General features: G+C 43.4%; 1 protein-coding gene across 15 annotated transcripts in view; it reads right to left on the bottom strand.

The window, feature by feature from the left end:
- Positions 1–22,947, bottom strand: part of SNX29 (sorting nexin 29) — a 662,332-nt gene that overhangs the window by 144,401 nt on the left and 494,984 nt on the right. The window lies entirely within an intron of this gene.

Below are 22,947 nucleotides of genomic sequence, written 5' to 3'. Positions count from 1 at the left end.
GGTTAGTAATTGAGCACAAACTGTTTACACTACCCAGGGACGTGGATAGAGAGACAGATGAGCCAAAACCCGTTCCTCTCTGACTTCCTTCCTCCCATTCATCTCCATTCTGTCTTCTGGAGGCAGCTGGGAGTACAGGAAAAAACCCTGGAGTTGGACTTGGGGTGGGGAGACCTGTGCTGAGTCTGGCTCTGACAACTTTGAGCTGTGTGACTTGGGCCAATTTATTAAGCATTCTTAACATCTCTTTCTCCACCCCCAAGAGAGAAAGAATGTCTACAAACTCTCAGGGTTTTTGTGACGAAGAAACGAATAATGCACAGCGCTTCAGCAGGTCGACCAATAAATCCCTTTCTTGCCAAGATTTCGGAGATAAGGAAACAAAAGAACGATAAGTTTTACAAACAAAGCTAAAATGTAAGCAAGAGACTGAAACATATAAAACAAAGGATTACTATCCAAAGAACTCCTACAAATTCATAAGAAAGATGAGCAACACTATGGAACAATGGGGAAAGGACACAACACAGGCGATTCACAAAATACGAATGCCAAATTAAAGCACAGAAATATGCTCAACCTCCCAAGTAATGAGGAAAATGTAAATCCAAACAATAATGAAATACAATCTTTTTTCTCCATTAGATTGCTAGAAATTTAAAAGATTGGTAATACTCAATGTTGCAACGATGCAGGGCTAAAGTACTGTTTTGCTTCACTGATGTGACTAAAAATTGGTTCAGCCTTTTTGAGAGAGTAATTTGGCTGAGTCTATTAAAATTTTTAAAAATGCAGATACATTTCACCTCAACAAGTCCAATTCTAGCTATATATCCTAGAGCAGTACCTACAATATGTACAAAAGAGTTCTATATAAGGACTAAACAAAGGCCAGCTTTGTCTGCAATGGTCAAGAAGTGGAAACAATCTAAATGTCTATCAACAAAACAGTTCTGTAAATAATGTGCCTTCATACTAGGAAACACTACGAAGAAGTTTAAAGAGTAGAAACCCATACTCATTGCCATCAAGTCGACTCCAACTCATAGTGACTTGGTAGGACAGAGTAGAACTGCTCCATAGGATTTTCAAGGCTGTAATCTTTATGGATCTTGAGGAACTGCTGATGGGTTCGAACCACCGACCTTTTCGGTTAGCAGCTGAGTGCTTGAATCATTGTGTCACCAGGGCTCCTTCCAGTGAGGAGTAAGGAACAGAGAGGGTTATGTGCTAATAAGGAAGGCATGAATCATATGTTCCCACTTATGTCAACCAAACAGAAAAAAACCATAACAGCATTCAGTGGAGCCATGTAGAGCAGTGGTTCTCAGCTAGAGGTAATTTTGACCCCCAGGGGACATTCTGCAATGTCTGGAGACATTTCGGGTTGTCATAACTGGGTGAGGGGTGCTGCTGTCATGTAGTCGGCTGAGGCCAGGGACCTGCTGAACATCTTACAATGCACATGAGAACCCCCCACAATGATCTGACCCCCAAATGTCATCAGTGCTGAGGTTGAGAACCACTGGTGGAAAAACACACAAAAGTCACCAAACTGGCTCCCAAGCCAAGCCTGGCCATAGCCCAAAGGGTGCTGGGGACATGCCGTCTGGCCAGTCTGGCACCATTCCTCTCTGCTGGTGAGAACACCCTCCTCTTCCTTTGGGGAAGTACCCTCTCCCCTTCACCTGCAGCTCCAGCAAGTAGGTCCATGACTTGAAAGCATTGTGCCAACGTGGACACAGATATTATGGACATGGTGTAGGCCCAGACCATCAAAAGTCAGTGAGACTCAGTTCCAGAACTGTGGCCAGCCTTCGAAGAAATGAAGGCCTTTTCCTCTCGGGGCTGCTGAGCCAAGGGCGGGTAAGATTGGAGCTGCTTGTAGCCATCTCAGTACTGCAGCCTGGCTGGGAACGGAGCCCACAAAGAGAGCAAGGCAAGTCTCTAAAGAGAAGAGAAAACAAGTCCTGATGGCACTGAGCCCCTGAAAGTCAAATGCCTTTGGTCTTCTCCATTAGGCAAACCAGTAAGTGCCCTTCATTTCTTAAGCCAGTATAAGTTGGGTTTCCTTCGTCTGCAATCAAGAGAGCGCAGATGTGGATAAAGAATTGGTATCTTGGTCAGGAGGAGCATGTGGTCAGCTAGTCTCCCAAAACGTCCCAAGGAGAGGGGTTGGATATAAATTAGGATCCTGCTGAGGAGACAGCTGCATCCAGAGGACCCTGTCATCGGAGAATCTAGGACTGCTCAGGTTCAATATCCACCACCAGCCCTGGGACAGTGATGTGGCTGTTAGGTACACCTGCCCACAAGGGAACAAGCACAATGACCAGCACATGGAGGCAGCCAAACCACAAGATGCTCACACTGCCTACTGCAGATCAAGGTTTCCCAACCATGGCACTGGGCCAGGCAACTTTTTATTGTGGGGGACTTCCCTGTGCTTCTTTAGGCTGTTGGCAACATCCTTGGCCTTCAAGCACCAGATGCCAGTAGCATCCACCAATTGTGACAACCAAACATGTCTCCAAACCCTGTAAATGTCCCTAGGTGGGCAAACCAAAAACCTGTTGCCATGGAGTGGATTCTGACTCACAGTGACCCCATAGGACAAAGCAGAACTGCTCCTGTAGGGTTTCCAAGGCTATAATCTTTATGGAAGCTGAGGGCCACATCTTTCTCTCGAGAAGATGCTGGTGGCTTTGAACCACCAATCCTTCAGTTAGCGGTGGAGTGCTTAACCACTGTACCACCAGGGTTCCCTGCTGGTAGGTAAACTCCTCCAATTGAGAACAACTGCTGTAGATTGATAAACTGGTATCTGTTTTGGACTCTGGTCATCTGGGGGCTGGTAGGTGTGTGCTGGTCCCTTTAGAGCCTCATCACCTCTGGATTCTGAGGTCATCCAACTGCTGAGCTGTCAACATTGTGCCTGGTGACCATTCATACTAAATGACAGTCCCGCTCTAGAGATCCATCTGGGGGATCATCCAGCCTGCCCAAGCAGCACCCAATCACATGGTGAAGGGAGGTTCCTCCTTATTCAGGCAGCGGATGTTTAATAATCATACACTACATGCCAGGCACAGAAGTACTGAGCACACAGGAGAATCAGTCAGAGCCTGTCAATGCAGACTTTCCTCCAGGGCCCAGGTGGCCCAGAGTCCACGGAGAAGAGAGGTGTGAGGTTATAGGGACTTCCTCTGAACTTCTTCACCCCATCCATGAGACTGGGGTTCAGCCCTAGCTGACTGTGGTTAGGTAGCCTGCCTCACATTCCCAGGGGAGTGCTCGCTGTGAGACACATGCTCTGAGCTGGCCGTCGGGGCTGTGAGGGCTGGATGCCCCCTTCAGCCTTTCACCTCCTTTCAGTTGGTATCTCCTGAGTGCCTTCAGTATCTAGGAGGACAAAGGGAAGTAAGAGAGCTCACCACCAAAAAGCTCACACTCTGGGGAAGAAGATGCACACACACACGCACATGGATAACTTCAAAATCATGCACAAGTACTGCTTGCTGAGCACCCAGGACGTGCTGGATGCTGTGCTGGCCACTGGACGACACGGATGAACGGGACACAGAGTCTGCTCGGAAGGAGCCCTCAGCCCAGCAGGGGAGACATCAGGCAAGTTGAGGCAGGTCTGTCATTACTGTACATGGTGTGACGTTTGATGAGAAGCTAAGTGTGAAGGGTACTTGACCTAGTGTTGACATGGGAGGAAAGCGTCTTGGAAAAGGGGAGTGTCTGAGCTGACTCTGCATAAAAGGCCCCAAGTCTCAGGACCAGAGCTGACATCAGGCGTGCTGAGAAAACCCAAGAAACATACAGGGACTGAAGCTGCTGCAGATGGCCAAAGCACGCCCAGAAACTGCAGGGCCACAGCCAGGTAGAATAGATCCCCTGTGTCCCTTTCTCACCCACTTGACTCAGAAAACAACTTTCTGGAAGAGAACCCTCACTGTCAATACACACATCCTACCTCCGAGTTGTGTTAAGACTTGAGATCTGTTTTCTTTTCTGATCAGATTAATTTATGGGACACTGGCATACAGTTTCATAGCAACTGATGAAAAACAGTACTTAAGGTTCTTAACTTCTTAAGAATACAAATACCACCAGCCAATTAACATTTATTTGAAATCTGTAATAGAATAATAATTGTCATTAAAAAGCTGCAGGTGAGTGTTATTAGGAGTGCTGCGTAATCATGCCAGGGAACACGCTCCTCACTCACATGATCCCCCCTACTTTAAAGCAACTCCTATAGGCACACTGGCCAGAGGCTGTCATATTTGAACATGGTTGAGGCTCCTGAGAAGAAAGTGCCCTGTGAGATACACCTAATCTCTTTCCCCTCCCCAGAGCTCTGAGGAGAAAGTCTGCAGCCAAGTAAAGGGTGTGAAGAATAGGGAAAAGCCATCCAATTACCTTGCAGAGAAAGCTCCCTGACCTGAGGTCTGCAGAGCTTCCTTCCCAGGGCTCAAGGCAAACAGGCAGAGTAGGCTGGAGGCTGGTGGCAGTGGGGTGGGGGCTGGTGGGGGCAGGCAGGGGGAGGGCGGAGGTAGGTGGAGGAGGGCAGTTAGGAATATCCTCCGTGAGTTGGGCACCAAGAATGGCAAGGAGAGAGAAAACGAAGAAAGGAGAAGTCTGGGAGGCCAGGAAGGCGGGGAGACACAGAAAGGAGGAAAAATTAGGGAAAATGAAAGAAGGAGATGGGGAAAAAGAGGGAGAAGGAAGAGAAATGAGGTAAGTAGAAACGGAAAGGGGAGAGGAGGAGAACAGAAAAGGAGGAGACAAAGAAAAGAGGAAGGAGAAGGAGAAGAAAGAGAGAACTTACTGGGGCAAAGAGAAAAAACACTGTTGCCGTGGAGTCGATTCAGATTTATAATGACCCTACAGGACAGAACAGAACTGCCCAATAGGGTTTCCAAGGAGCACCTGGCAGATTTGAACTGCTGACCCTTTGGTTAGCAGCCATAGCTCTTAACCACTACGCCATCAGGGTTTCCTGGACAAGGAGACGGAGGATATGAGACAACCCTCACCCTCAAACTGAGACTCTTAGTCAACATCCCAGAAGGAGGTCCTCACCCACCCTGGGGCCACATGGCTAAGCACTGCAGGGATGCCTGGCACCACTGCTCTGCTTGCCACCCTTGGCTAGGTTCTCTTCCTTTGCTCCTTCCTCCCTTCTCTTGGAACACTCCCTGCCCCTTTCCACTGGGGAGCTCCACTGGGGCTTCGTTGTTGTTGCTGTTAGTTGCCATCAATTCGACTCTAACTCATGGTAAACTTAGGCACCATCTTCATGATTGTTGGTATGTTTTGCGTTTACTGTTGAAGCTATCACTGTGTCTTTGCACCTGGGATTTTCGCTCCTGAAGTACTCTGGTACTCTCTCTGCCCTCTCCCACTTCGCCTGGCTCACTCTGCACCCTTCAGGTCTCCTTTTAGGAATGACTGCACTCTGACCACTACTGATTACATCAGGTGCCCTTGCTATGCACCGCCATGGCCCTCCTATACACCCTCTACACCCTACACCCCCGACACCCTGTCCAGGAGTTCCATTCTAAGGATGATCGTGACTAACTCTAAGGCATTTTGCCAGCAATTAGTAGACACGGCCACCATGTCCGCAACTGTGGCCTGGCTATGCCCCTTATCGTTTCTGTACATCCCCTTTTGAAACAACCTCCACTCTTGTAATCATTATTTAACATTCACCTTCTCCATTAGAGGCTTGTTCCGTTCACAGGTATGCTTCATCCACCCTGCTCCTCTCTTCCCAACAAAAACCAGATACTCAGTAAATGACAATGGTGGCCACAGAACAGGGAAAAACAAAAGTGGCCGAGCTCTATGCTGTACAAACCTGTTAGCACCATGCTCTAACCTTCGGAGCCAGTAGCCTGATAAATGCCTTGGGCAGCTCTCTGGATTAAAACTGGGTCATTTCTGGGCACAGAGTAAGTTAGGAACAAGAGTGAGAGTAAGGCAGGTTTGTGAGAGTGTGGGAAGATGGGGGGCTAGAAGGCAACCTATCCTTCTTCTACTCTGAGGGCGACTGGCAGTATGATCATTTGCAAACCACTTCTCTCTGGTTCCTGAGTCATATATAAAAAGGGAGTTAAATCTGGGTATCGCATCCACCAAGATGGCGTGTTCACCTCTACTTCTATAGACTACATTACAAAGGCCAAATCTTTCTCTTTTTTAGCTTTTCAAATATAAAATTATAGTACCAAATGTACCTTTCAAAACATGCAAATACACACACTCACACATACACAATCACACACATAGACACAGACATAAACAAAACCAAACCCATTGCTGTGGAGTCAATTCTGACTCACAGTGACCCCCCAGGACAGAGGAGAGCTGCCCCATACGGTTTCCAAGGCTGTAATCTTTACAAAAGTAGACTGCCACATCTTCCTCCCACGGAGCAGCTGGTGGGTTTGAACCACTGACATTTTGGTTAGCAGTTGAGTGCTTAACCGCTACGCTACCAGAGCTCCTGATACACACATATACACACTCTTTCTCTCTCTCTCTCTTGCTCTCTCAGATGAGCTCTAGAAATTCTTCAGCTCTAATACTCTATGACTTCATACATTCAGGCTGAAAGGCTCTGCCTTAATGAGGTTCTCAGATGGCCAGGGACCCATCAATTCCGTACTCTGGTTTTTACAGCTCTCTCTGCCACCATCTGAGAATATTACCTTGCCACCAATACCAGCTGCCCATAGAGGCTTTGACAGTGAGTGATCGGCCAATGCAATAATGGGCAGAATTTCTTGGAGGAAAGATGTTATGGAAACCAGTTCATTTCATCGAAACAGACGCTCATGGAGCGTGGACTATGTGGTGGGCGGTGAGATGCATGGGGGTTATAAAGAGAGGGACAAGGCAAGATCTTGGGCAAGACCCAAGCAACTATTTAACCCACCGAGTCACAGCTTCTTCTTCTTTAAAACAGGGATGATGACAAAAGTATCTACCTACCTCATGAGGTCACTGAAAAGATTAAATGACACTGTACATTTGATGCCTATGGCAGGTGCTGCTGTTGCCTACCTGATGGTCAGGTCCGTCACTTTTCATTAGCTGGCAGAACCCACCTCACATTCAGAGACAGAAAATGACAGACACTTATTTTCCCAGTGTCCCCTGCAGCTAGAGCATGACTGTGTGACTTTGCCTTGGTAAACAGAGCCAAAGGGAAGGCCGCTGGGGGACTCGAGATAAAGATTTTTCCTCCCGAGAAGAGGAGACATGCAAGTGAAAACCTCCCTTATTTCCAGATTCAGACACTGTCTTATAATAAGGTAATGGTAGGAACCCTGGGAGCCATTTCACAGCCATGAGAGGGAAGTGAAGAATATCTCAAGAAACATCCTTGCCCACGGCACCGATATCACTGAGCTGTTGAACACTTCACTCTACACTTTTTGTTCTATGTTTAGTAAATGATATTGTGAAGGAGCCCTGGTGGCGCAGTGGTTAAGAACTTGGCTGCTAACCAAAAGGCTGGCAGTTTGAATCCATCAGCCACTCCTTGGAAACCCTGTGGGGCAGTTCTACTCTGTCTTACAAGGTCGCTATGAGTCGGAACTAACTTGACACGAATGGGTTTGGTTTTGGAGCCTTGGTGGTACAGTTGTTCAGCGTTTAGCTGCTAATCTAAAGGTCAGCAGGTTGAGTCTACCAGCGCTCCTTGGAAATACTGTGGGGCAGTTCTACTCTGTCCTGTAGGGTCGCTATGAGTCAGAATTAACTTGATGGCAATGGGTTTTATTGCTTAGGTCGTTTTGAGTGGGGTAATCTGTTACTTGCAGCTGAAAGCATTCCTGATATAGCACCTCAAACCAATCCTGTGCTGTTGAGTTGATTCCAACTCAAAGTGACCCTAAAGGACAGAGTAGAGCTGCTCCATAGGGTTTCCAAGGCTGCAAATCTTTATGGAAACATACTGTCATGTCTTCTCCCGCAGAGCGGCTGCTGGGTTGGAACCACCAATCTTTTGGTTAGCAGCCAAGCATTTAACCACTGCACCACTTTGTTGCTGTTAGGTGCTGTCGAGTTGGTTCCAACTCATAGCAACTGTATGTACAATAGAACAAAATGCCGCCCAATCCTATGCCATCCTCACAATTGTTGCTATGCTTGAGCCCACTGTTGCAGCCACTGTGTCAATCCATCTCACTGAGGGTTTTCCTTTTCTTCACTGACCCTCTACTTTACCAAGTATGATGTCCTTCTCCAGGGACTGATCCCTCCTGATAACATGTCCAAAGTACATGAGACGTAGTCTTGCCATCCTTGCTTCTAAGGAACATTCTGGTTGTACTTCTTCTAAGACAGATTTCTTCGTTCTTTTGGCAGTCCGTGGTATATTCAATATTCTTCACCAACACCACAATTCAAATGTGTCAGTTCTTCTTTGGAGCCCTACACCACTAGGGCTCCTTAACACTCAATGATTTTACTAAATAGAGTCCATTTCTATGTCAAATCCAAAATGGAAATGTCCTGAAAGTCCAATATGAGAAAATCGCTAATTCACCATCAGCAAATGCCTAACAAAGATTAGAGATTTTACAGAGTGAATCTCCAAGCAGAAGGCTTCCTTGGTGCTAATTAACAACAATCCAATGACAGCTGCAGTACATTGGGAAGTAGATGGGCCCAACATGACAGAATGTGGGGGTGCCCCCCTAGAGGCTGACCCCAAGTTTAATTTCAAAAGCAAGAATAAAGGACATACATGTTTAAGCATCCAGATTGGTAAAACAGCCATGCTCATGGCTCCAAACACAGAGACTGTCAAATGCAATGCCACCTTGGGGATACCTCCCCAGAGAAGCCAGAGAGGCTGATGACGCTGTGGGATTCTGTGCGGGCACCTTGGAGGTGCTTGGGGAATAATCCCATTGGCCCAATTCAACGACTGGATCAGTAATGACTGCCGTTAAATTCAAAACAAGAATAAACCCAGCACCAACTAGGCAGCTCCTGGCTGGCAAGAAAATAATTTACAGAGGCCTGGGCATTCATTTTTTCAGGCCTCTGTGGAATCACACTTGGAAAGTAAACCATGATACTGAATTCTATTTACTGAGCACCTACTAGGGAAGACTGCCCCAATCTCCCCTCAGAAGAGCTCATCCCTCTGCAGAACCTCTGCTGACCTTTTACAGACGCTCCCCTGCATTTCACTCGCTTAAATGGAGGTTCTACCTCTCTACCAGACTCCAGAAACCTTGAGGACAAAGGTATCTCTTTTTTGGAAAGCTTATACCATTTGGATCCATCACAAACAAGCATTGTTGTTGGGTGCTGTCGAGTCTATTCAACTCATAGCGACCCCATTTGACAAAGCAGAGCTGCCCCATAGGATTTTCTTGGCTGTGATCTTTACAGAAGTAGGTCACCAGGTCTTTTCTCCCTTGGAGTCACTGGGTGGGTTCGAACTGCCGACCTTTTGGTTAGAAGTCCAACACTTAACCATTGCACCACCAGGGCTCCTTGAGGACAAAGGTATCTTGCTCCTTGCAGCCCCCATGACAGCTGATGTGTAGCCCTTAATAACCAAAAAAAAAAAAAAAAAACCCATTGCCGTTGAGTCAATTCTGACTCATAGCAACCATATGGGACAGAGTAGAACTGCCCCTTTCCAAGGAGTGCCTGAGTGGATTCCAACTGCTGACCTTTTTTGGTTAGCAGCTGTAGCACTTAACCACTATGCCACCAGGGTTTCCTGGCCATTAATAAAGTAGATGCTAAATAAGGGTTGTTGAAGTTGGGAACACGTCCACAGACATTCAATTAAACAAGGGGAGGTTTATGCTTACTTCTTGTTTAACTGCTTGTCACAAGTCAAGCAGTCAGTATGATCACTAAAGGCAATAGACAGCAGCTATGTTCCAAGCACTGTCCTAAGTACTGCATACATTATCATATCCACTCTGCAAGGTAAGTCCTGTGAAGTCCCTCCCAGCTGTAAAGTGCCTCACACCTCTCTGTGTTGCCCTTAACAGAACAACTCAATGCCACATTTACTCCATGGCATCGGCCCGACCCCGTTACACTCTAAGGTCAGTGAGGGGAAGCTCAATGTCAAGTTTTGTTCCTCACTGGCTCTGGAGAGTCTAGCACATGCCTAGCACGTAGCAGTTGTTGTTATTGTTAGCTGCTGTCCAGTCAGCCCCCAGCTCATGGCAATCCTTTGCACAACGGAACAAAACACTGCCTTGTCCTGAGCCATTCTCATGATCAGTTGTAGACTGGGCCATTGTGATCTATAGGGTTTTCAGTGGCTAATTTTTGGAACTAGGTCACCAGGCCTTTCTGCCTGGTTTGTCTTGGTTTGGAAGCGCCACTGAAACCTGTTTGGCCTCACAGCGACACACCAGCCTCCTCTGGCAGAGGGGTAGGGGCTGTGCATGAAGTGCGTTGGCTGGGAATCAAACCCGGGTCCTTAATAACCAGATTTTGGATGAATAAAGAAATCATGCTGCAGAAGAAAAGTTCTTCCTGCTTGGAAAGAGGAAAGCGGCAGCAGAGGATAAGAGTGAGGTATACATCCAAGGGAAGGAAACCAGGCTTTTTTGGTTTTTGCTTTTGTTTTCAGACAAGTCACCTGTATCAGACTTTCCCAGAAGCCCTGGACGCTCCAAGGAAAAGCTGGAGGTTAATGTGTTGCAATCCTCAGAGGTGCCAAGATGCCTGACTATGTGGGATGGAAAGTTCTTGAGGAGGGCGATAGCAAAAACAAAGGCAAACGGCTGGTGGTTCCGAGTATCATACAGCACAGGGGTTGGCACCTGCTAGCATGCAGCTCCGAAATCGACCAGCAAATGGAGCACAGGCCACAGCTGGCTCTCCTGCCTGCTTACACACAGTGAAACCATTGAGAGCCAGAACTCAAAGGGACTACCTCATTTCTCTGGGTCTTGCAAGTTTTCCCCCTTTGACGGGGTACAGTCTTACCACTTTGCTGTCACTCATTTTAGTGGAAAATATTTGTGTTTTCCTTCTTTGACAGGTTTCCACCTTACACAGGTTCTGGCTTTTGCAGGTTTTACTGTACAACAGGTGTGACAGGAAGGGCCAAACATGAGAAAAAAGAATCCCTTTAAGCCTGAGAACTGGCCTTTTTTCCCCCCAAATCTGGAACGGTACCCACTAGGACAGAAGATTCTTAAAATGCACACTGTTGCGGCTGCAGTCCATATTTCTGCAGCCAGCTCAGCCATTTCAGTTTTCTCTGCTTCAGGACTTCCTGCCTCTCTGCGTACCTACACACTAAGCAAGCGTTAAGACAGAGCTGTAGGTAAGAGGACGTGAAGGCCCAAGGAGAAAACCATCTGAGGAAAGAGGATGAAAAGGAAGAGCTGAGAAACTCGGAGCCAGAAAACCAAAAACATTACCATCCTCCAAGCCACCTAAAGCCCCCTGCAGCCTGCCTAGACTCAGTGATCTATTATTAATAGGAAAAATCATGGATTTTCCCTGCATCTCATATATAAATATGCTCAGCTAGAATAAACCTTTAAAAATCACTGTCCAAGGTATGTGATTTCCTTTTGTGGGGAATCTCAAATATTGAACAAGTCTTCCTGGGGTACTACCGTTCCTCTAAGCCAAGACAACACCCTGTGGTCTCTAGAAAAAGGGAGTCATTCTAGAAGGGGTGGAGTGGAGGGGAAGCTTTGCTGAAACAAAGCAACATTTTTACAGAGGAGACCTAATTAGTTTTCCTATGCAAATGGAACGTTGTAGAACAGCCAATGTTTCTGGTGGCTAAATTTGAAGGCTGAAATTAACCCCACACAGAAGACGGATTCTAGCCATACTTAAACCAAAGGTACTTTTCAAAGGAGGGACCTAAGGATTCAGGAAATAAGCGTATTGGTGTTACTCTCAGCTCACACCTCATTGTTTGTTACTGCCAAATGTACATCATTAATGTGCAAAATAGTCAGAAAGTAGATTTTCTATTATCGTCTAACTGTGAAATGTCAGATAATGAGATATTTGGTAAGTTAGGAGTGTGTGTCTTTGGTATTTAGGAGTATGTTTTCCAAGTGGTCCCTCTGGGCAGGATCTTTGGACTCTGACATTACTCAATATTCTCAGGGAGCACCCCCAAAACCCTTCTCCAGCCAGAGTAAGTTATGGTGTTCCAGCACCTGCTTCAACAGTCTTCCAGAGTAGAACTGCCTTAGCCCAACTCTAGGGTTCTGAAGTCTTGATGGACAGTGTGTGTGTGGCAATAGGCCCGAGCACTGCTAGAGAAAACTCCTGGCTTGGCTACAGGTGTGCCCTCGGGCTCTGTCTCAAGGACGCAGGGGGCCATCTACCAGGTACGGTGTTGGGATGCGCCATTCCCTTCAGGATGAGGGCAAACTGTCCAGCTCCTCCTGGAATTTGTGAAGAGCTTGAATCCACCCTTACTCAGTAACATGGCATCCCTGCAGAACACACTGCAGAAGATGCTATTTGGACTGGGACTACATGTTACAAATCAGATGCTTCTCTGTGCCTCAGTTGCCCCATCTAGAAAATGAGGATAATGAGTGTTTCCCACCGGACAGGGCTGTCTGAGGATTGAATGAGTTTTTATATAACACACAAGGAACTGTGAGAGGCAGCTGCTGCTGCTTATTATTATCATGACTATTTACTTTTTCAGTCTATGTATTCCTTTAGGTCATATTAGTCATTCACATAATACGGCCCTAAAATTTTTTGCTGTTCTCACTATCATTTTCTTTTGTATTTTTATTTAAGTTGACTTTCTTTTTTTCTAACTTAAATTTATTTTAGAAAGCACTATGCATCACATGGTAAGTGGAAAACTAGAATCCTGTGCCATAACTAGAAGACGAACGTAAAAATAAATACAGGAGGCGGGGCCAAGATGGCAGACTAGGCAGACGCTACCTCGGATCCCTCTTGCAACAAAGACACGGAAAAACAAGTGAATCGATCACATATATAACAATCTACGAACGCTGAACAACAAACACAGATTTAGAGACAGAGAACGAACTAATACAGGGAAGCAGCGATTGTTTTCAGAGCCTGGAGCCAGCGTACCAGTCAGGTACGGCACAAGCACAGAGAGCTGCTCCACTCCCCTGAACTAACACCGGGAGGGGGCCCAGCCAGTTCGCGTGGGCAGTGTGGCGACGCAGCCGGTGGGAGAAGTCCCCGGGAGGCAGTGACTGGTCTTGGAGCGGGGAGAGCAGTGTCCCAGCCGGGGAACCGTCCCACCGGGATTTGCACTGGACGCAGCGGATTTTCTGGAAAAACTAGTTTCCCAGTGATGGCTTGGAGACAGCAATCCGTATCAAACCACTTAAAGAAGCAGACCATGATAGCTTCTCCAACCCCCCAAACAAAAGAATCAAAATCTTTCCCAAATGAAGATACAATCCTGGAATTATCAGATACAGAATATAAAAAACTAATTTACAGAATGCTTCAAGACATCACAAATGAAATAAGGCAAACTGCAGAAAAAGCCAAGGAACACACTGATAAAACTGTTGAAGAACTCAAAAAGATTATTCAAGAACATAGTGGAAAAATTAATAAGTTGCAAGAATCCATAGAGAGACAGCGTGTAGAAATCCAAAAGATTAACAATAAAATTACAGAATTAGACAACGCAACAGGAAGTCAGAGGAGCAGACACGAGCAATTAGAATGCAGACTGAGACATCTGGAGGACCAGGGAATCAACACCAACATAGCTGAAAAAAAATCAGATAAAAGAATTTAAAAAAATGAAGAAACCCTAAGAATCATGTGGGACTCTATCAAGAAGGATAACCTGCGGGTGACTGGAGTCCCAGAACAGGGAGGGGGGACAGAAAACACAGAGAAAATAGTTGAAGAACTCCTGACACAAAACTTCCCTGACATCATGAAAGACGAAAGGATATCTATCCAAGATGCTCATCGAACCCCATTTAAGATTGATCCAAAAAGAAAAACACCAAGACATATTATCATCAAACTCGCCAAAACCAAAGATAAACAGAAAATTTTAAAAGCAGCCAGGGAGAAAAGAAAGGTTTCCTTCAAGGGAGAATCAATAAGAGTAAGTTCAGACTACTCAGCAGAAACCATGCAGGCAAGAAGGGAATGGGACGACATATACAGAACACTGAAGGAGAAAAACTGCCAGCAAAGGATCATATATCCAGCAAAACTCTCTCTGAAATATGAAGGAGAAATTAAGATATTTACAGATAAACACAAGTTTAGAGAATTTGCAAAAACCAAACCAAAGCTACAAGAAATACTAAAGGATATTGTTTGGTCAGAAAACCAATAATATCAGATATCAGCACAACACAAGGGCACAAAACAGAACGTCCTGATATCAACTCAAATAGGGAAATCACAAAAACAAACAAATTAAGATTAATTAAAAAAAAAATACACATACCAGGGAATCATGGAAGTCAATAGGTAAAAGATCACAATAATCAAAAAGAGGGACTAAATACAGGAGACATTGAACTGCCATATGGAGAGTGATACAAGGCGATATAGAACAATACAAGTTAGGTTTTTACTTAGAAAAATAGGGGTAAATAATAAGGTAACCACAAAAAGGTATAACAACTCTATAACTCAAGATAAAAGAAAAACGTAACGACTTAACTAACATAAAGTCAAACACTATGAAAATGAGGATCTCACAATTTACTAAGAAAAACCTCTCAGCACAAAAAAGTATGTGGAAAAATGAAATTGTCAACAACACACATAAAAAGGCATCAAAATGACAGCACTAAAAACTTATTTATCTATAATTACCCTGAATGTAAATGGACTAAATGCACCAATAAAGAGACAGAGAGTCACAGACTGGATAAAGAAACACGATCCATCTATATGCTGCCTACAAGAGACACACCTTAGACTTAGAGACACAAACTAAAACTCAAAGGATGGAAAAAAATATATCAAGCAAACAATAAGCAAAAAAGGAGTAGCAATATTAATTTCTGACAAAATAGACTTTAGACTTAAATCCACCACAAAGGATAAAGAAAGACACTATATAATGATAAAAGGGACAATTGATCAGGAACACATAACCATATTAAATATTTATGCACCCAATGACAGGGCTGCAAGATACATAAATCAAATTTTAACAGAATTGAAAAGTGAGATAGATACCTCCACAATTATACTAGGAGACTTCAACACACCACTTTCGGAGAAGGACAGGACATCCAGTAAGAAGCTCAATAGAGACATGGAAGATCTACTTACAACAGTCAACGAACTTGACCTCATTGACTTATACAGAACTCTCCACCCAACTGCTGCAAAGTATACTTTTTTTTTCTAGCGCACATGGAACATTCTCTAGAATAGACCACATATTAGGTCATAAAACAAACCTTTGCAGAGTCCAAAACATCGAAATACTACAAAGCATCTTCTCAGACCACAAGGCAATAAAACTAGAAATCAATAACAGAAAAACTAGGGAAAAGAAATCAAATACTTGGAAAATGAACAATACCCTTCTGAAAAAAGACTGGGTTATAGAAGACATCAAGGAGGGAATAAGGAAATTCATAGAATGCAACGAGAATGAAAATACTTCCTATCAAAACCTCTGGGACACAGCAAAAGCAGTGCTCAGAGGCCAATTTGTATCAATAAATGCACACATACAAAAAGAACAAAGAGCCAAAATCAGAGAACTGTCCCTACAACTTGAACAAATAGAAAGTGAGCAACAAAAGAATCCATCAGGCACCAGAAGAAAACAAATAATAAAAATTAGAGCTGAACTAAATGAATTAGAGAACAGAAAAACAATTGAAAGAATTAACAAAGCCAAAAGCTGGTTCTTTGAAAAAATTAACAAAATTGATAAACCATTGGCTAGACTGACTAAAGAAATACAGGAAAGGAAACAAATAACCCGAATAAGAAACGAGAAGGACCACATCACAACAGAACCAAATGAAATTAAAAGAATCATTTCAGATTATTATGAAAAATTGTACTCTAACAAATTTGAAAACCTAGAAGAAATGGATGAATTCCTGGAAAAACACTACCTACCTAAACTAACACATTCAGAAGTAGAACAACTAAATAGACCCATAACAAAAAAAGAGATTGAAGTGGTAATCAAAAAACTCCCAACCAAAAAAAGCCCTGGCCCGGACGGCTTCACTGCAGAGTTCTACCAAACTTTCAGAGAAGAGTTAACACCACTACTACTAAAGGTATTCCAAAGCATAGAAAATGACGGAATACTACCCAACTCATTTTATGAAGCCACCATCTCCCTGATACCAAAACCAGGTAAAGACATTACAAAAAAAGAAAATTATAGACCTATATCCTCATCAACATAGATGCAAAAATCCTCAACAAAATTCTAGCCAATAGAATCCAAGAACACATCAAAAAAATAATTCACCACGATCAAGTGGGATTTATACCAGGTATGCAAGGCTGGTTTAATATCAGAAAAACCATTAATGTAATCCATCACATAAATAAAACAAAAGATAAAAACCACATGATCTTATCAAGTGATGCAGAAAAGGCATTTGACAAAGTCCAACACCCATTTATGATAAAAACTCTTACCAAAATAGGAATTGAAGGAAAATTCCTCAACATAATAAAGGGCACCTATGCAAAGCCAACAGCCAATATCACTCTAAATGCAGAGAACCTGAAAGCATTTCCCTTGAGAACGGGAACCAGACAAGGATGCCCTTTATCACCGCTCTTATTCAACATCGTGCTGGAAGTCCTAGCCAAGGCATTAGGCTAGAAAAAGAAATAAAAGGTATCCGGATTGGCAGGGAGGAAGTAAAGTTATCACTATTTGCAGATGACATGATCGTATACACAGAAAACCCTAAGGAATCCTCCAGAAAACTACTGAAACTAATAGAAGAGTTTGGCAGAGTCTCAGGTTATAAAGTAAACATACAAAAATCACTTGGATTCCTCTACATCAACAAAAAGAACACCGAAGAGGAAATAACCAAATCAATACCATTCACAGTAGCCCCCCAAGAAGATAAAATACTTAGGAATAAATCTTACCAAGGATGTAAAAGACCTATACAAAGAAAACTACAAAGCTCTACTACAAGAAATTCAAAAGGACATACTTAAGTGGAAAAACATACCTTGCTCATGGATAGGAAGACTTAACATAGTAAAAATGTCTATTCTACCAAAAGCCGTCTATACATACAATGCACTTCCGATCCAAATTCCAATGTCATTTTTTAATGTGTTGGAGAAACAAATCACCAACTTCATATGGAAGGGAGAGAAGCCTCGGATAAGTAAAGCTTTACTGAAAAAGAAGAAGAAAGTGGGAGGTCTCACTCTACCTGATTTCAGAACCTATTATACAGCCACAGTAGTCAAAACAGCCTGGTACTGGTACAACAACAGGCACATAGACCAATGGAACAGAATTGAGAACCCAGATATAGATCCATCCACGTATGAGCAGCTGATATTTGACAAAGGACCAGAGTCAGTTAATTGGGGAAAAGATAGCCTTTTTAACAAATGGTGCTGGCATAACTGGATATCCATTTGCAAAAAAATGAAACAGGAGCCATACCTTACACCATGCACAAAAACTAACTCCAAGTGGATGAAAGACCTAAACATAAGGACTAAAATGATAAAGATCATGGAAGAAAAAATAGGGACAACCCTAGGAGCCCTAATACAAGGCATAAACAGAATACAAAACATTACCAAAAATGATGAAGAGAAACCCGATAACTGGGAGCTCCTAAAAATCAAACACCTATGCTCATCTAAAGACTTCACCAAAAGAGTAAAAAGACCACCTACAGACTGCGAAAGAATTTTCAGCTATGACATCTCCGACCAGCACCTGATCTCTAAAATCTATATGAGTCTGTCAAAATTCAACCACAAAAAGACAAACAACCCAATCAAGAAGTGGGCAAAGGATATGAACACGCAGTTCACTAAAGAAGATATTCAGGCAGCTAACAGATACATGAGAAAATGCTCTCGATCATTAGCCATTAGAGAAATGCAAATTAAAACTACGATGAGATTCCATCTCACTCCAACAAGGCTGGCATTAATCCAAAAAACACAAAATAATAAATGTTGGAGAGGCTGCGGAGAGATTGGAACTCTTATACACTGCTGGTGGGAATGTAAAATGGTACAACCACTTTGGAAATCTATCTGGCGTTATCTTAAACAGTTAGAAATAGAACTACCATACAACACAGAAAGCCCACTCCTCGGAATATACCCTAGAGATACAAGAGCCTTCACACAAACAGATACATGCACACCCATGTTTATTGCAGCCCTGTTTACAATAGCAAAAAGTTGGAAGCAACCAAGGTGTCCATCAACGGATGAATGGGTAAATAAATTGTGGTATATTCACACAACGGAATACTACGCATCGATAAAGAACAGTGACGAATCTGTGAAACATTTCATAACATGGAGGAACCTGGAAGGCATTATGCTGAGTGAAATTAGTCAGAGGCAAAAGGACAAATATTGTATAAGACCACTATTATAAGATCTTGAGAAATAGTAAACCTGAGAAGAACACATACTTTTGTGGTTATGAGGTGGGGAGGGAGGGAGGGTGGGAGAGGGTTTTTTATTGAATAATCAGTAGATAAGAACTGCTTTAGGTGAAGGGAAAGACAACATTCAATACATGGAAAGTCAGCTCAATTGGACTGGACCAAAAGCAAAGAAGTTTCCGGGATAAAATGAATGCTGCAAAGGTCAGCGGAGCAGGGGCGGGGGTCTGGGGAACATGGTTTGCAGGTACTTCTAAGTCAATTGGGAAAATAATTCTATTATGAAATCATTCTGCATCCCACTTTGAAATGTGGTGTCTGGAGTCTTAAATGCTAACAAGCGGCCATCTAAGATGCATCAATTGGTCTCAACCCACCTGGAGCAAAGGAAAATGAAGAACACCAAGTTCACACGACAACTAGGAGCCCAAGAGACAGAAAGGGCCACATGAACCAGAGACCTACATCACCCTGAGACCAGAAGAACTAGTTGGTGCCCGGCCACAATCGATGACTGCCCTGACAGGGAGCACAGCAGAGGACCCCTGAGGGAGCAGGAGATCAGTGGGATGCAGACCCAAATCCTCATAAAAAGACCATACTTAATGGTCTGACTGAGACTAGAGGAATCCTGGCGGCCATGCTCCCCAGACCTTCTGTTGGCACAGGACAGGAACCATCCCCGAAGACAACTCATCAGACATGAAAGGGACTGGTCAGCGGGTGGGAGAGAGACGCTGATGAAGAGTGAGCTAATTATATCAGGTGGACACTTGAGATTGTGTTGGCAACTCTTGTCTGGAGGGGTGATGGGAGGATAGAGAGAGAGGGAAGCCGGCAAAATTCTCACGAAAGGAGAGACTGAAAGGGCTGACTCAAGAGGGGGAGAGCAAGTGGGAGTACGGAGTAAGATGTATGTAAACTTATATGTGACAGACTGATTGGATTTGTAAACGTTCACTTGAAGCTTAATAAAAGTTAATAAAAAGTAAATAAATAAATACAATGGAAACAAAATAACATAATTAAACTCAAGTCTGTTGCTGCCAAAGGTGTGGATCCCCAGCCACCCTCTGTCTTAGCTAAAAAGAGAGATTAAACTAAACCACACCCATTGCTGTCTAGTGGATTCCAACTCATGGTGACCCCATGTGTGTCAGAGTAGAACAGTGCTCATAGGATTTTCAACAGCTGCTTTTTCAGAAGCAGATTGCCAGGCCTTTCTTCTGAGGCACCTCTGAATGAACTTGAAGCTACAACCTTTCAGTGAGCAGCTAAGCGCATTAACTGTTTGCACTACCCAGATTAGCAGGGAGCTTGAGGCATAGTGGCAGCACACTGAGATGTTCTCTTCCGTGTCTTCAGAAGTAATGAGACAACGAAAGAAGTAATGAGACAATGAAAAGGGAGTGACCTCCTCCCTTCAGGATATTGTATTTAATGCCTGGTTTCTGTTTTTCTAAAACACTGTTAAGCACACACAATCTTGTTTTCCTACACTCTAGGAGATATTGCTCTAGATCAGTGCTACCCAATAAAACTTTCCACAGTGATGGAAATGTTCTGTATCTGCACTGTCCAATACGGTAGGCCCTAGCCCCATGTGCTATTAAGAAACTGAAATATCGCTAATGTGACTGAGAAACTGAATTTTTTATTTTATTCCATTTTAATTCATTTAAATTTAACTAGCCACATGTGAAAGCTGGACAATGAAAAAGAAAGATCGAAGAATTGATGCCTTTGAATTATGGTGTTGGCGAAGAATACTGAATATACCGTGGACTGACTGCCAGAAGAACCAACAAATCCGTCTTGGAAGAAGTACAGCCTGAATGTTCCTTAGAAGCTAAGACGGCAAAACTTTGTCTCACATACTCTGGACATGTTATCAGGAGGGACCAGTCCTTGGAGAAGGACATCAAGCTTGGTAAAGTAGAGGGTCAGCAAAAAAGAGAAAGACCTACAACGAGATGGATTGAGACAGTGGATGCAACGATGGGTTCAAACATAGCAACGATTGTGAGGACGGAGCAGGATTGGGCAGTGTTTCATTCTGTTGTACACAGGGTCACTATGAATTAGAACCGACTTGAAAGCCACATATGACTAGTCATATTGGACAGCACAACTGTACTGAGGATACTGCACTTTCTGGCCCTATTGTCTTATTTCTTCAGAACTGCAGTATCTATGTTCATTTTGGGTTTATGTCCCTGGCCTTCTCTAAGGGAGATCATGTCAACCTGAAAATAATCTGGGTATTGCCACCATTGTTGAATCTAAAGCCCTGTGTGGAAATTTCTTATAGTCTTCCCTTTAAAGAACTAATATATGTTCTTCTCATTATCTAATTAACCACATTTCCATTTTCACATTGGCTGCCAGGAAGCCCAAAGCAAATTCACAAATCAATGAAAGCAACCAGCTAGGATCTCATGACAGAGATACATGGTTTCTACTTTTTTCTTTTAACTCATTTAGTTTATATTTCTCTGACTGTGATATTTTATTTTTACTTAAATTTTATCATTCTATTCTAGGAGTTTCTCTAAATTTTCTCAAATCTTCTGTGGAATTAGAATACTTTTTTTTTTTTAAAGAAGCTACGAAAAATAACGTCCAATGGTACCAGTGCTTTAAATCAGTCACCTTCTATCCAGTATTGTTTATGGTAAAACTATTGCAACAAAGCCTTTCTAAGATGCCTCCAAACACACATTCAGATTTGGCTCTTGAGGTACCAGTAAGATGCACCATTAACTGAAAAGAGAAAAACAACTGCATGTAAGAGGTGCTATTCCACACATGCCAGCATCAAGAAAGACTTCAGAGAGTCCTCGATGTGGTTTAAGTTGCTTGGGCAATCAATGTGAGCCACGAGGCCTGGGCCTTGCTGAGATCTGAGCCAGGTCCTTGGTGTACTACCTGGACCATGCCCAGGATCCCTCCCAAAACAGTGAAGGATGGGGAGTGAGTGGCTTGAATGCCACTATAACCACTGTGGAAATAATCTCCCAGGCAACGGCATATTTGCTGTGTCCGTCTCATTTCACAGCTGACTTTCAGAAGCTAAAAATTGCCAAGTTTCTTCATGGGGTTAGGGGGGAGAAAAATCAAACATGAAAGGTCAAGGAAACCTCTCAAGTGATATCACATTTTAATTTCGCTCTATAATAAAGCTGTCGGCTTCACTTTTTTCATCCTCCAGGCAACACCTCACAGCTTCCTGATGACCGCAAAGCAGAACTTGAAGGACACTTAAATAAGAGATTTTTTTTTTCTTGGTTTGATTTAAAACAAGAAAGGAAAAGAGGAGGATATTCGGAAATGTCATAAGTAATTCTCTTTTTAAACGAGAGCTGAGAGTATCATGAACACTCAGATTCTCCGAACACTTACTAAAATGTTATGCTGCCCAGTTGGACATGTAAACTAGTGATTTTCTAATGCAAGATAGTGCTAACTCATCTGTTAGCACAATTTCAGATGTGTGTACCCATACTTAAACCCATTTCTATTTGACACATGCCCACCACCAGTAAGTACCTGCCACCAGAGACCAAACATGGCACTCATTTTGGAAGGCAAGAAATGAATACTGAGTGCCAACTCTGTGCCATATATTTCTAACCCTCACACCAGCTTTGCAAGCCAATGTTATTATTAATTCCATTGGACAAATTTGCCTCAAGTCACAGGATTTAAATGGGGGCTTCTATTTCTAAGTTCATTGTCCTTTCTTCCCCATCCAGTCTCAGGGAAGCTATCTTAATAGCGGAGAGGCCTTCTTCTATGGGTCAATTTCCCATTAAGAAAAACAGCCACAAAACTTAAGGCTTTTCACAGAGCTCGTGAGGATTAAGAACAAAACCTACTGAAAATTAGTGTGACACAAGGAGACAGCAGGACCAGGATGCAGCTAAGTGTCAGTGTTGAAAACAAAACAATCCCAGAATAAGTGAATGCAAAAGGCTGGAAATCAGGATTCACGGTGAGAAGAAGAAAAAGTAACAAAAACAATCAAAACGGGGTAGGCAGGCAGGGATAAAAGAGGCTTCAGAAAGTTGGACAGGTCATGGAAAACTGGGGCCCGTTCACTGAGGCCAAATCACCTCCAAAGGAGACCAAGGTCTCACACAGCCTTAGACGCTCAGTCCTCAGCCAGGGGTGGTCATTTCTTATGGACTGAGCTGTGTTGTAAATCCTAACTCCTGTAGTAGTTATAATCCCATTTGGGAATGGGTTTTCTTTGTTACTTTAATGAGACAGTACTGGTGTGTCTTAAATCAATCTCCTTTGAGATACAAGAGATTAA

Source organism: Loxodonta africana, chromosome 12 (genome assembly GCF_030014295.1).
Source record: "Loxodonta africana isolate mLoxAfr1 chromosome 12, mLoxAfr1.hap2, whole genome shotgun sequence".
Taxonomy (NCBI): Eukaryota; Metazoa; Chordata; class Mammalia; order Proboscidea; family Elephantidae; genus Loxodonta; species Loxodonta africana.
This window is presented reverse-complemented; position numbering and strand designations above follow the sequence as displayed.